Genomic DNA, 13,373 nt, shown 5'->3' with positions numbered 1-13,373 from the left:
TAGTTCTGTCATAAGTTTGTAAAGACGAACAAACAGTAAGTCTCCAATAGCAATGACAAGTCGAATGTTATTGAACTAGATTTTTCTGTATTATGTCTTGACTAAATGTATTTTGAAATCAATTCATAATGACAGTCCATATAGATAAATTTATGAATTTAGTAGTAGTGACTTTAATGTAATCTTGTGATTTTTTCCATGCCTGATCCACTCCTAAGATCACCCGATGTATACCAGTTGTGTGTAATTAAGGTTTAATAGGCCGTTGAACTTAATGAGTCTGTCCTAAGTCCACAACCAAAAAAGGAACAGGACCTAAGCCGGACTCACCATTTCTAAGTCAATCTTCTCTTAATTACACATAACCTTGAGGTATATATTAAATAATCTTAGAGTTACTATAAGCAAATCGTTTGTAATGCTAGGTTATGAAATATGTGGTAAACTCCCAATGAAATACAATGCATGCCAAGTTCATTGATATAACCTAGTACATAGAGTTCAGGAAAGTTTGACCTTATATTAGGTCTACATTTCGTTAATGTAAGGAAAAATTTTGGAAGCGACACGACCCCTTTCAGTAGTGTAGTCCCTAAATTTGAAGGGTCGAATTTATGTATATGACGGGGCAGTGTTCAAGCGCACGCCAGTAGTTTGAGTCTGTATCGATATGTCAATAGTGTACACCTACTCGCGTCGGGCGATGTTTCGTGGGCCATAGAATGAAGACATGAAAGTTTGCATTGCCCTAACCTCTGCCCTGGCTTCTGTCATTTGATGTTCTGCTTTCATCACGCATTTTTCTCTAACGCTGTTTGACGTTCTCGATACTTTCTAATCTCGGCTCGAGTTACGGTTACATCCCTCTGAAGGCTTTGATGTGGTTTCTGATCTGTTCATGGCCTCCATCTAGGTGACAAAGGCGAATTGCGGTGATCTTGGTGGTAGCGCCAACCTCCATGATTCGACTGACCGGTGCTCATGTTTGTACTCTCTAGCAAGTGATGCGGCGTACTATGACAAGGAGAGCCCCGTCTGCTAATCCTCCCCTGTTGAGGTTGTAGAAGCCTCATCTATGCCATAAGGAGGGTGTTGACTTTGTTCCTAACCCCGTCTCTGTAAATTTACGGCTCATCGAGGTGTCGGACCATGGATGTCTCGTCGGGGGTCTTCCTCTATTATTTATTCAGGATCCTCTTCGAAATTCTCTCTGATCCAACCACCATTTTCCTGGTTAGGAAGAATAAGGTCTCCTGGTAGTTGAGCTCTCGCCATGTTGTTTGTGCGAGAATAGGGGTAGAAGAGATAATTAATACACGTCTAATCCTACAATTACTTATAAGGGGTGATCCTCATTAGTCACTTCTATAATCACATAGTGTATACCAATTATACATAATCCGAGATAAAATAGACCTTCGAATAAATGACTCTACTCTAAGTCCACAACCAAACAAGGAACATGAACTAGAGCAATAGTCATAGATTCTGAGTCTATAATATCTTTAATTATATATAACCTTAACGTATGCACTCAGTCATTATAGACCTACTAATAAGGTCTTTAGTTTTCACATAAGTTGGTTATAGTATTACAAAATACTCATATAGTATTTTAATGTTTGTCTTATGTTCTCAATGTTTCTTTGTAGATAGAGTTGGTAAGTTTTTAGACTTGTTGCAATACCACAACCATTCCCGGGCATATGCTAATCACTTTTGGGATATACATAGTTGATCAGGCTATGTCATTCCCAAACCTGAGTATACATCCCCAAGCCTACTTGTGCCGTTCAACAATCACCACTCTTGTTCTGTTCTAGTATGATACTGACATTAGTATGTATGCATGCATGTATACTTTTAGTAAAATACTTGATATATTTCAAAAAGTATAACCCTTGGTCAAAGTGTTTTTGTCCCATTGTATTTATAGTTGTATATCTTATGTGGTTTGATATACTTAGTTCACTATAGACAATGCTCTGATACCAATCTGTCACACCCGCAAACCAAGGATGGCGGAAACGTCCGGGGGTGGAGGACTTCATGTACAGTATCATAACAATGAATATAATGGTGACCATTGCAACACAACCAACATAAATATAATTGAAAAAGTTACAACATAGTATAAGTTTACATGTTTCTAAATCAATTACATTATGTTAACAAAAATGAAATGTTTGACGCCTTAGCGTCCCATCCTCAAAAGCCACTGATTTCCTGTTTTACTGATTTCCTGAGAATACAAGTAGTTTTGAAAGAGTGTCAATAATTAAGTTGGTGAGTTCATAAGAGTTTTATTTGATAAAGATGTCATTTTCCTTGTAAAAGTGGATGAGTATGATTCCAAAAAATCCAATATTTTCTTTATAAAATATGAAATGAAAGCTCCTATGTTATGCAATAATGTACCCTAGAAAGACCCGTAGATTCCTTCTATAATCACCCAGTGTATATAAGTTATATAGAATTTAAATTAAATAAACTATCAAATATAATGGGTCTATCCTAGGTCCACAACTAAACAAGGAACAAGAAGTAAGGCGGGCCCATAAATTTTAAGTCGATCGTAACTAAATTCTTATATAACTCTAACATATACACTTAGCAATTATAGCCAGAAACTAACAAGTTCTAGATGAATTGTAGTTTTAATATCAGAAAAACCATTTTGTGTAAACCCGATACTTTGTATTCGTACCCCATTTATATGAATACTCGGTACTTTGTAATGTACGCCTTTTGTATAAACCCGATACTTTGTATTCGTACCCCGTTTATATGAAATGAAAACCCGGTACTCTGTAATGTACCCCTTTTGTATAAACCCGGTACTTTGTAATGTATCCCTTTTGTATAAACCCAGTACTTTGTAATGTACCCCTTTTGTATAAACCCGGTACTTTGTATTCGTACCCCGTTTATATGAAATGAAAACCCAGTACTTTGTAATGTACCTCTTTTGTATAAACCTGATAGTTTGTATTCGTACCCCGTTTATATGAAATGAAAATCTTTTGTAATGAGTTTGAAATGTAAATGAAACATAAACTATACATATTATAGTTTATCATAATGTTTGTATTGTATATGCAACCTAACTATACCTATTATAGTTTAGCATAATTGTTTGTGGTGTATAATAGACTTAACCATACTTATTATAATTTATTATAATTATTTGTAGTGGTAGTACTCCTTTGTATATGATTCATACCTTTAAACTAAGCTAGATACTATGTACAATCAACAACATGCATTCAAATAATACTACACACCTTGCTTATCAAGTTACAAGGTGTAAATAGGATTGTTATCTATTTTATAGTTTTTAACTTTTCTGTTCCTGCTATTGGAAAATTTATAGAAAAATCATTAGAGGTCAAAATTTAGATCCGTAAACTCTGAGGGTCTGTAAAATGTGTCTATTTTATTTATAATTTTTATCATGTTTTTTAGTGACCTTTAACTTGTGTAAAAGTGCCCAACTTCATAGACTGGTCCAAAGTGGTTTCTGAAATGATAGGTTGTTTTGTAAAAATCGTCATACATTATAGAAAAATTGTATGGAAATGCGCACATAGTCATTTTAAAGGTATAAACCTGAACTTTTTGCATATTAAACAGTTTTGAAAGATATTAAGTCCGTGAATAGAACTCAACTTTTCTGTTGAAAGATGATGTATGAGTTTAGTTAAGTTTTTGGTGTTTTAACTTGTATTCTCCCCCTAAAACTTGAAGAAAGCATGAAAATGTGGGTGTATGAACTCATCTTGACTGATTTCAATAGATGGATGATGAAGAAGAAGGAGTTTCCAAGTCAAGAACACTTAGGAGATGCTTGAAGATTCGAAGATTCTATGAACAAATATGATGATATTTGTGTAAGGAATCCATGATTTGAGTGAAAGGGTGTAAGATAATCAAGTAAAAGATGAAATTACTTACCCAAAAGAGGATGAAGAGCTCAAAACTCCTGGAGAATCTCGAAATCTTGGAGTGGAAGTGAAAGAGAAAAATGTATTTGCTTTTAGTGAAGTGTTGGTGATCTAGGGAAAGTGGGTAGTAAAGTTTCTTTGTGTGTATGGGTTTAAGGAAACTTGTGGGGGAAGGGTGAGAGTACAATGAGTGGGCAAGGCTGATGTGAATAGTGACTGAGAGTGGTCATAGAGTGGTTATGGGAGGTTGCTTGTGTCATAGTTTTGTGGAAAAGTCAAGGATCACTTTTTGTACTTTGCCTGTGCTCTGAAGGAAGGTGTGGATTTTAATATGGAATCCTTAGAATATGCATATTTTATGATCTTAGAAGGTTAAAAATAATCAAATATGGCTTTATACGAAAATCCCGTGCAAAAATCATAAAAAACGGGCTTAAAACGAAATCGGGGTCGAAAACCGGGTGAAAAGGTGCTTCCTGTGAAGTTGCTCACATTGGGCCGAAGGTTCGGTCAACAGTTAGAACCGACGGCGAAGCTGGTCGTAGGGAACCGAAAGCAAAATGGAGCGAAGGGAGGTTTCGGTCCGAAGGGACCTTCGATCCCCGAGGTTCGGTTCAGTCTTAGCAGTTTCGGTCCAAATAGGGTTCGGTTCTTCTAAGCTTCGGTTCATAAGGTGTAGTTTCGGTTCTAGAGGAAGGCTCCGGTTCTAATACGGACTTCGGTCCTATAAGGCAATTTTTCAAGGAATCTTCCCGTTTCAAGCGGTTTTTCACCGAGTTAAGTGTCGGGATGACCTGAATGATTATAAAAAGTTAAAAGAGATTTTGAGAGAGATTTGGGAGAGATTTGGGAGAGAGAGGGATTTATAAAGAGAGATTGAGAGAGACTTTGTTTGTGACTTTTTTGAGTGTTTGGCTTCGTAACGTAAGGTTGATACACCCCGTTAAGCCTCGTTATGATTGTTATACGCCCCCGAGGGGTATGGAACAATGTTTTACCAAGTAGTTTTATCACTTACCGTGAATAGGGTTTAAGAATCCCGAACATACGAACTTTCCAAGTGATAACTTCTTATTAAAATAGCGAGTTGTACACTAGAAGACATAAAGTAAACCCCAATACACAAGGGTTAGATGAGTTGACCGGTTTGGACTTGTTGATTTTATTTGACTTCGACTTGAACAAAAATTGACGGTTGTCATAGTTTAGAATGCACTGGTTTGGGGGTTTCTTGAATTCTCTTAGTAGTGGTGATGGTATGTGTATACGTCTGTTCTTGAGTGTTGAAGAACAAACGAGTACATGAAAAATAAATACTCCAAGGGTATTATAGTCATTTCAATTTTCGGAGAGACTATTTTCACATACAAACCACTCCAAAAAGACCATGAATCCAAAAAACTCATGGTTTGGACTAAAACCACAAAAATTTGCATTCCACATGGACATTTTTGCAATTTTGTCATATATATATATATATATATATATATATATATATATATATATATATATATATATATATATAGAGAGAGAGAGAGAGAGAGAGAGAGAGAGAGATGCGTGGTGTTTCTGGATGCCGTTCACTACACCACACCATGTATACTGTATGGCGTAACTAATCTAGCAAATATGGTTCATATTTTGCAATATATCGAAATTTCCTTTTTAAATGAAAAATTGGCCAAAAGGTTTGCAAGTGGCATTGGATTTTCACACAAACTCATATTTAAATACTTGCTTCTTGTTTTCCGAATTTTGGGGTCGACAAAATATCGTCTATATATAAACATTAAACGCCCAGAAAGATAAAGGAGTTGCAAACACGTCCAATACAAAGCAATACACTATTATAGTTTCTGGAGTGTGGAAATAAAAAAAGAAATGGGACCGACATGTAAAAAGAAAGTTAAGTAGGAAAAAAATGGATATTTGAGACAAATGTGAAATTTTATCTACTGCTCCAAGCCTCCGATATCGTCATCTTGAAAAATGATATTTAAGAGAGAAAATGATATAGAAATAAAAGTAGTAAAGCCGATACTAAGTCCAGTTATATATTTTATTAACCTGCAAGTGTTGTGTTAATCCTAGTTTTATTTTTATTTAGTGAGAAAACATGAAAAAAAAAAAAAATACTTGATTGTTGTTTCTCATTCATTGTCGGGATATATGTGTTTTCTGTCACCGAAAGAAAATAACAATTAAATTGTTAACAATTTATATATTTAATAAATAATAATATAACCAATAATAACTAAAGAGTTCACCTGGGTTGAAATGATAATGGGTCAATAGGTAACATATTTATTTAAATGAGTTGATATTTTAAATTAAGCTGATGTGTTTGGAAAATATAGTTGTTAGCTAGAAGTTGATAACATGTAGTGGGTAGCTGACAGTGTAGCTGGTAGCTGGTAGTTGGAAGCTGTAGTTTTAATCTATTATATGAGTATTTGACAAAAATAGTTGAAAGCTTTTGAAATATATAAAATTAAATAAAAAGTCAATTATTTAATATATATATATATATATATATATATATATATATATATATATATATATATATATATATATATATATATATATATATATATATATATATATATATATATATATATAGGATAATTATGTAAATTGATATCAAAAGCTCATTAGCGTTTTGCTAAACACTACATGAAATAGCTTTTATATTTGGAGTGTTTTGTTTACACAAAAAGCTAAATGCTCGTACCGTCAAACGAATTTTTTTTGTTTAAACTATAGCGTTTTGTCAAAAGCTAAAAGTTAGAAGTTCCTAAACGCTTCCAAAAGCGTCCATTGTGACATCCCCAATTTCACGGCCAGAAAAAACCGATTTTTTTATGCTTTGTTTTTAATATCAGAGTAATCTAAAAAAAAAAACAGTTGCGGAATTTGTTCCCAAAATATGATAAAGATTTATCAAAGCATTTCTTTAAAGAAATGTATTTTCATTATATAACAAAATCTCGGGATGTCATGTTCCGATACAGACACACACGCATAAACAGAACTTACATTATTTATACTAAAGATTTTACATCTCCTTTAATATCTCTGTGAAATATATCTTCATATCGATACCTGTGATACAAAGAAAACTGAGTGGGTCAGGCTTGGGAGCCTGGTGAGCATATAGGGTTTTCAACCGACAATAATATAATTATTATATTCAACCATCAAACAATCAACCCAATTACCTATCCCCATTATCTTCTTTATTTCTTAGGATTTTACCCTAAGAATTCAACTACCCGTCATTCATTCATTCCTAAGGATTGATCTAATGAATTAGCACAAAATCTATTGCTACATAAGGCGCATCTACCAACATCATCCTTTAAGCGCCTCTGCCAGGATTACGTCATACACTATGAGGCGCGACTGCCAAGTTTATGACATTCTCTTTTAGGCGCATCTGTCGACATTATCCTATAAGCGCATCTGCCAGGATTATCATATAAGCGCATTTGCTAGTATTATGACAATCTCTATTTGGCGCATCTACCAATATTATTCTCAAGCGCATCTGCTAGTATTATGACATTCTCTATTTGGTGCATCTACCAATATTATTCTTTAAGCATCTTACATACCTCGTCATTTACCTCATCATTTTATCACATACGATTTATCTCATCTACCCATGTTCTACCCAACATATTAGTAGATATAAAATACATATACAGTTTAACTCATTTAAAAACCATATAAAACATCAATTCCACACTTATCTCAAATAAACAATAGTATATAAACACATAACACGCATTTCCAGGCAAATATTTCATATTTATGTGTTAGAAGAAAGTAACCACACACTCACCCAAACATATACTTAATACATTCAAACAATAATTGTATTATACTCGTGTTTATGAAAGGGACTATACACCCACACATATAAACAACTTTATATTATACACATAGCATGTATTTCATAGCAAATACTTAATATTTATGTGTTAGAATAAAGTAACCACACACTCACCCAAACATATACTTAATACATTCAAACAATACTTGTATTATACTCGTGTTTATGAAAGGGACTATACACCCACACATATAAACAACTTTATATTATACACATTGCACGTATTTCATAGCAAATACTTAATATTTATGTGTTAGAAGAAAGTAACCACACACTCACTTGATCAGAAGATGATCGGACAGCACTATGGCTTATAGAAGTAGTATTCTTCGGTAGATCTGGAAGATCTTCACAAAAACCGGGCTTCTCGCGGGCAGAGCTTCGGCTCAGGAACTCTACTTCTCGGGATCTTCGGGGCTTCGGGACTTGCTTCGGGTCTCGGGAATGATATCGGGGCTTCAGGATATTTCTTGCACACAAAACGAGGTAAAAACGGGAGAAAAAGAAAGAAAATGAGCAAAGAAACTCGGCTGCCTCGACTTCCTTTTATAGGGGCTGGAACCTTCGATTACGCTAGCCGTAATCTTAGGTACGCTGGGTGTAACCCGGATAAGGCCACTGACTCCCCCCCCCCCCTTTTGGATAATATCAGAATTTATATTTAAATTAAATACTTTAATTATTTAATAAACTTCAAAAATTCATATCTTCCTCATACGAGCTCCATTTTCGACGTTTTTTATATCCCCATGTAGATGAGACTACGATCTACAACTTTCGTTTAGACTCCGTCGGCTAATTTTGACTTTATTTTTATTATATTATTTTAGTAGGCCGGGACAGGAAAACTCCGTTATAAATTCATAACTTCTTCATCCGACGTCCGTTTTCGTCTGTCTTTTTAGCGTTGCACTACTATCAACAAGATATTCGATTCTCGTTTAGATTGTTTCGGCTAAAAACCGCTCGATCTCAAATCGAGTATTCGGGCTGCATACCGCTAAGTCGAAACTTAAAAAAATCATAACTTCCTCATACGAAGTCAGATTCGGACGTTCTTTTTATGCATGCTCACGGTTTAATGAACTCTACAAATTTCATTTAGACCACTAAGGCTAAATATCACTCTAACGTAAATTCACTTTTTACGTCATTCAGCGTCGTGCCGGTTCTGTCGCGAAACTTCGACATGTCATAACTTATTCGTTATAACTCGGATTTTGGCGTTCTTTATTTGTACGGAATCCTTGTAACATATACTACAACTTAGTTAAGATTATTCCTTCAAAATAATCTTCCATCAAAAAGTCATTTTTGACGCTTAACGTCTCTAAATTAACTAGCTCTGATCTACGGGCGTTACATCCATGTCAAACACGCCTTTTATATAAATAAGTTGTCATCGGATTGACCTGTTTATATAGTTCTCAACCTAACTTATTAAATGAATAAGTTAACCCTGGGTTAGCCAATTTAAAACAAAAAAAGTAAATAAATTAACTAAAAATTACCAGTTAAATCAGTTTCAAACTTAAATAAAATTTTAAAGTAAGAAAAAATACACTCATATCATAAATACAAAGAAATTGTTCAAATAACATTAAAGATATTTAATTTCAAAATGATTCTGATGATTAGTTAGTGTTGTTGGTGCAAAAAAAAGTATAGGAATTAGAATTGCATTTTTTAAAAACATAAATATTAATACAACACTGTAATTTATAAATTAATATTTTGATTAATACATGGTAATATTTAAATAATATTAAAATGAATATATATTAAAGATAAATGGGTTGGTGGATTGAAAACGTGCTGATAACTTTTACTCGACCCAACCTATTTAATTAAACGAGTTAGATGGATTGATCCATTTAACTTAAATGGGTTAAAACCTCAACCCAACCTGTTAATTTTGGATTGAGTTGGTTTTTCGGCTCTAACGTAGGGTGTGACACCTAGAAATACCAATATTATGCTCGATTTCTTTCAAATATTGACACACATGTCGAATGGTAATACAAATGAACTACTCAATTTATATGATCTTGGCATCACCAACCATCATAGCCAGGGGTGTTGTTCTAGATGATCATGATGTGACTGGATTGATTATTTTCGTGTTTTATGAAGGAACAAAGTTATTAGTGACCTGCTTATTTGGTCCCTATAACCTACCACAACCAGTTTCATGTACTAGATCACTTTTACTTAATTAAAAAAATTAAATTAAATCAACCTCACCTCTTCACCTCTTGTCCACGTCTCCCCCCATCCGCCCTTCTCTCTCTCTCTCTCTCTCTCTCTCTCTCTCTCTTTCTCTCTCTTACACACCAACTAGCTAAGATTCATTTTCATTTGCCAATGGTGAATTTCAAAGTGTTTCGATTTCTAATATTGATGTTACTTAGCTTTCAAAGGATTTTAACAACACACGAAGATCCTACTTACAAGGAAATACATGTGGGAGTGATTCTTGACATGAAATCAGGGGAAAAGAAGGTCATTTATCATTGCATTACCATGGCTACATTTGACTTTTTCAAAGCCAATACTCACCACAGAACTAGGATAGTTTTTAAGACTAAGGATACCAAAGGAGAACCACTACATGTCGTGTCTGTTGGTGCTGCTTCTTTTTGTTATTTTTACTCATGCGTGTTTGCTTAATTATCATAAACTTTAATTTTGAATACTAATATAGTGTGTTCATGGACATTCAAATCTGGATCTTTTGGAGAACACTGAAGTGCAAGCATAATAGGTCCAAAATCAACAGTTAAAGCAAGATTCCTGGAGGTTTTGGAAGACAAAGTTAACATACCAATTCTTTCTTTCTCAACAAGACCCTTTAAAAATAAGAATCCTAATCTTCTTGGAAACTTTTTTTGTGTTGTCATTTTAATATGCTTAGTTTAAAGATACATAACTTCTGTTCGATGAAATACCTAAAGAAGATTATGAGAAAATAGATAATTTTAGCAAGATTATTGGGTTCGTTAATGATTTACGGAGTATATCAATGGTGTGAGTTACAGGTGAAGATGAAGATGGAGATCTGTGGTGCTTGGGGTTAGTTTGTCAGTTTTGGTGCAAGTAGTGGAAGTGGGGAATCGACTCATGGGTTTGGAGGAGAAATGAGGGGTCATGTCAAAAGAGGTGTAGCTTTTCAAAGTCAAAGTCTATGTCTCAAAGGGGTAACCGAGTTACCTCTTCAATTTGTCCAAAGTGACCAAATAGACCAAAGAAAAAAAACAAGTTTTTTCCCTCATAAAGTACATAAATAACTTAAGAGACTGAATAGTCAAATGTGAAATACATTGTAGGGCTAATGTGCAATTTCCTACTTTGGAGGGAGTTGGGATTCTTATTATCCATTGACAGAGTTTTCTTACAACAACTATCATTCTAGCATTGGCGTGCCTTGTAACGCCTGCAGATTCGCACTAGTCAATTTAGAGACAATAAGCATAAAAATGACTTTTTGATAGAATATTATTTAGAATAAATAATCTTAACTAAGTTATAGAATATGTCACAAGGGTTCCATAGATATAAAGAACACTGAAATCCGAGTTATAACGAAGAAGTTATGACTTGTCGAAGTTTTACGGCAAAACCGACACGACACCGGGAATCGTAAAAAGTGAGTTTGCAATAAAATACTCTTTAGCCTTAGAGATCTAAACAAAATTAGTAGTATATGTTAAATTAAGAACGTACATAAAAAGAACGTCCAAATCGGACTTCGTATGAGGAAGTTATGCTTTTTCTAAGATTTAGCGTAGCAGTACACAACCTAGAAATCGAATTTTAGATCGATCGATTTTTATCTGACAAAACCTAAATGAGAATGGAAGATTTCATTAATAGGAGTTCAACGATAAAAAGACAGTCGAAAATGGAGTCCGTATGTAGAAATTATGAATTTTACATGGTCGTTAACAATATAATCTTCTTGTACCGTTAAACTTAAAATCGGTCGAGAATTAGCCAACGGAGTCAAAAGGAGAGTTGTAGATCTTGTCAATACCTATGTGTGGATATAAATAACTTTAAAAAAGGAGCTAGTATGCAAAAGTTACGGATTTTAGAAGATAATTAGTTTTTGGAATAACTAGGAGGCGACACGTAGCACGATTTGAGCCACTGCTTCCTCACCATGGCTTGGCAACATATGATTATACTTGGCCACGGACGTCGTACGTTCAACAAGGGAACGCCCTGCGTTCGAACTGGACTCAACCTATAAATAGAGGCTCAAATCACCCTTAAAACTCACACATTTCGCATTTTTTCTCAAACATCTCTTTAAACCCCTCCCAAACTTTAGCACTTCTCGAGTGCTAGAGGCGAGTCCCGGAGCGCCAGAAGGCTCCAAGAATAAGAGATTTTTGGCTCGGAAGTTCTGCCCCTGAAGTGTCTGGTTCCTAGCCAAACCTCCCAGTAAATTAGTTATGCTTACCCTACTTATACAAAGTGTTATCATAATATCTTTTAACTACTTATGGTATGGAGAATTTGGTTTGAAGGACCGCATAGGGTTGTTGGATTTCAAAAGTGGTATAATGCCAAAATGGTCATGCCCTTCGGTGTTTCATGTCTTGCCCCTGTCTGTACATAGTAATTGAAAAGTATTGTTTAACACTCATAAAACAATAACAGTCGCAAATAGTCATAGTAAATATTAGACTAAAATCTAGCGGTAATGATACTAGGTTTTGTCGAAGGAAAATAGAATTGTTAGAAGCAAGCGCTGCCCAAGTTTGGAATCGTCACTTTAAAAAGTGAGTGCATAGTTACTTTCATCTTACACATAGATATGAAGTATTTAATATAAATTACGTGCTATGTGTGCATATTATCTGTGTTCTTGATATCTATGCTGGATGAACAAAATATATATGTTTTATTCGATTTAAACTGTATACGTATTTTATACCTATAATTATGATGGTGTTCTACTAGCAAATTAGGGTTGAGACTGTAATTCTTGTACGAAACAATTTCCTCCATGCAACCCTGCAACACCCAATTAGTGAAATTCAAACTACAATGTTATTTAAATTCATACATGCATACATTGTGAATCAAGCCTCACACAAGCCCAAAAACTCGATCCAATAGTTAAGTCCAATCAAATTTGGGCCTTAGCCCAAGAACTCTCAGCCCAACACCCAATTGGACCAAAAAATCCTTCTTTGGGCCAATAACTCCTTCATTGGGCCTTATTGGGCCGAAAACCCTTCCTTAGGCCTTATTGGGCCGAAAACTCCTACCATTGGGCTTTAATGGACGAAAAAATATTTCTTGGGCCTAATTGGGCCGAGAGTCTTCCTTTGGACCTTATTGGGCCGAAAGCCTTTTCTTTAGGCCTTATTGGGCCTGAAACTCCTATTGGGCCAAAAACTCTTTTTAGGCCAAGCCAAAAAATCAAAACCAATTTCTTTTGGGCTTTATTTTGGATCGAGAACCCTAGGGTTCAGTTAAGGTTTAACAAAAAAAATGGATTAGGAGTATGATACCTCATTTTT

The sequence above is a fragment of the Lactuca sativa genome, chromosome 4, assembly GCF_002870075.4.
Source record: "Lactuca sativa cultivar Salinas chromosome 4, Lsat_Salinas_v11, whole genome shotgun sequence".
NCBI lineage: Eukaryota > Viridiplantae > Streptophyta > Magnoliopsida > Asterales > Asteraceae > Lactuca > Lactuca sativa.
The sequence above is the reverse complement of the archived record's forward strand: the minus strand, read 5'-3'. Positions refer to the sequence as shown.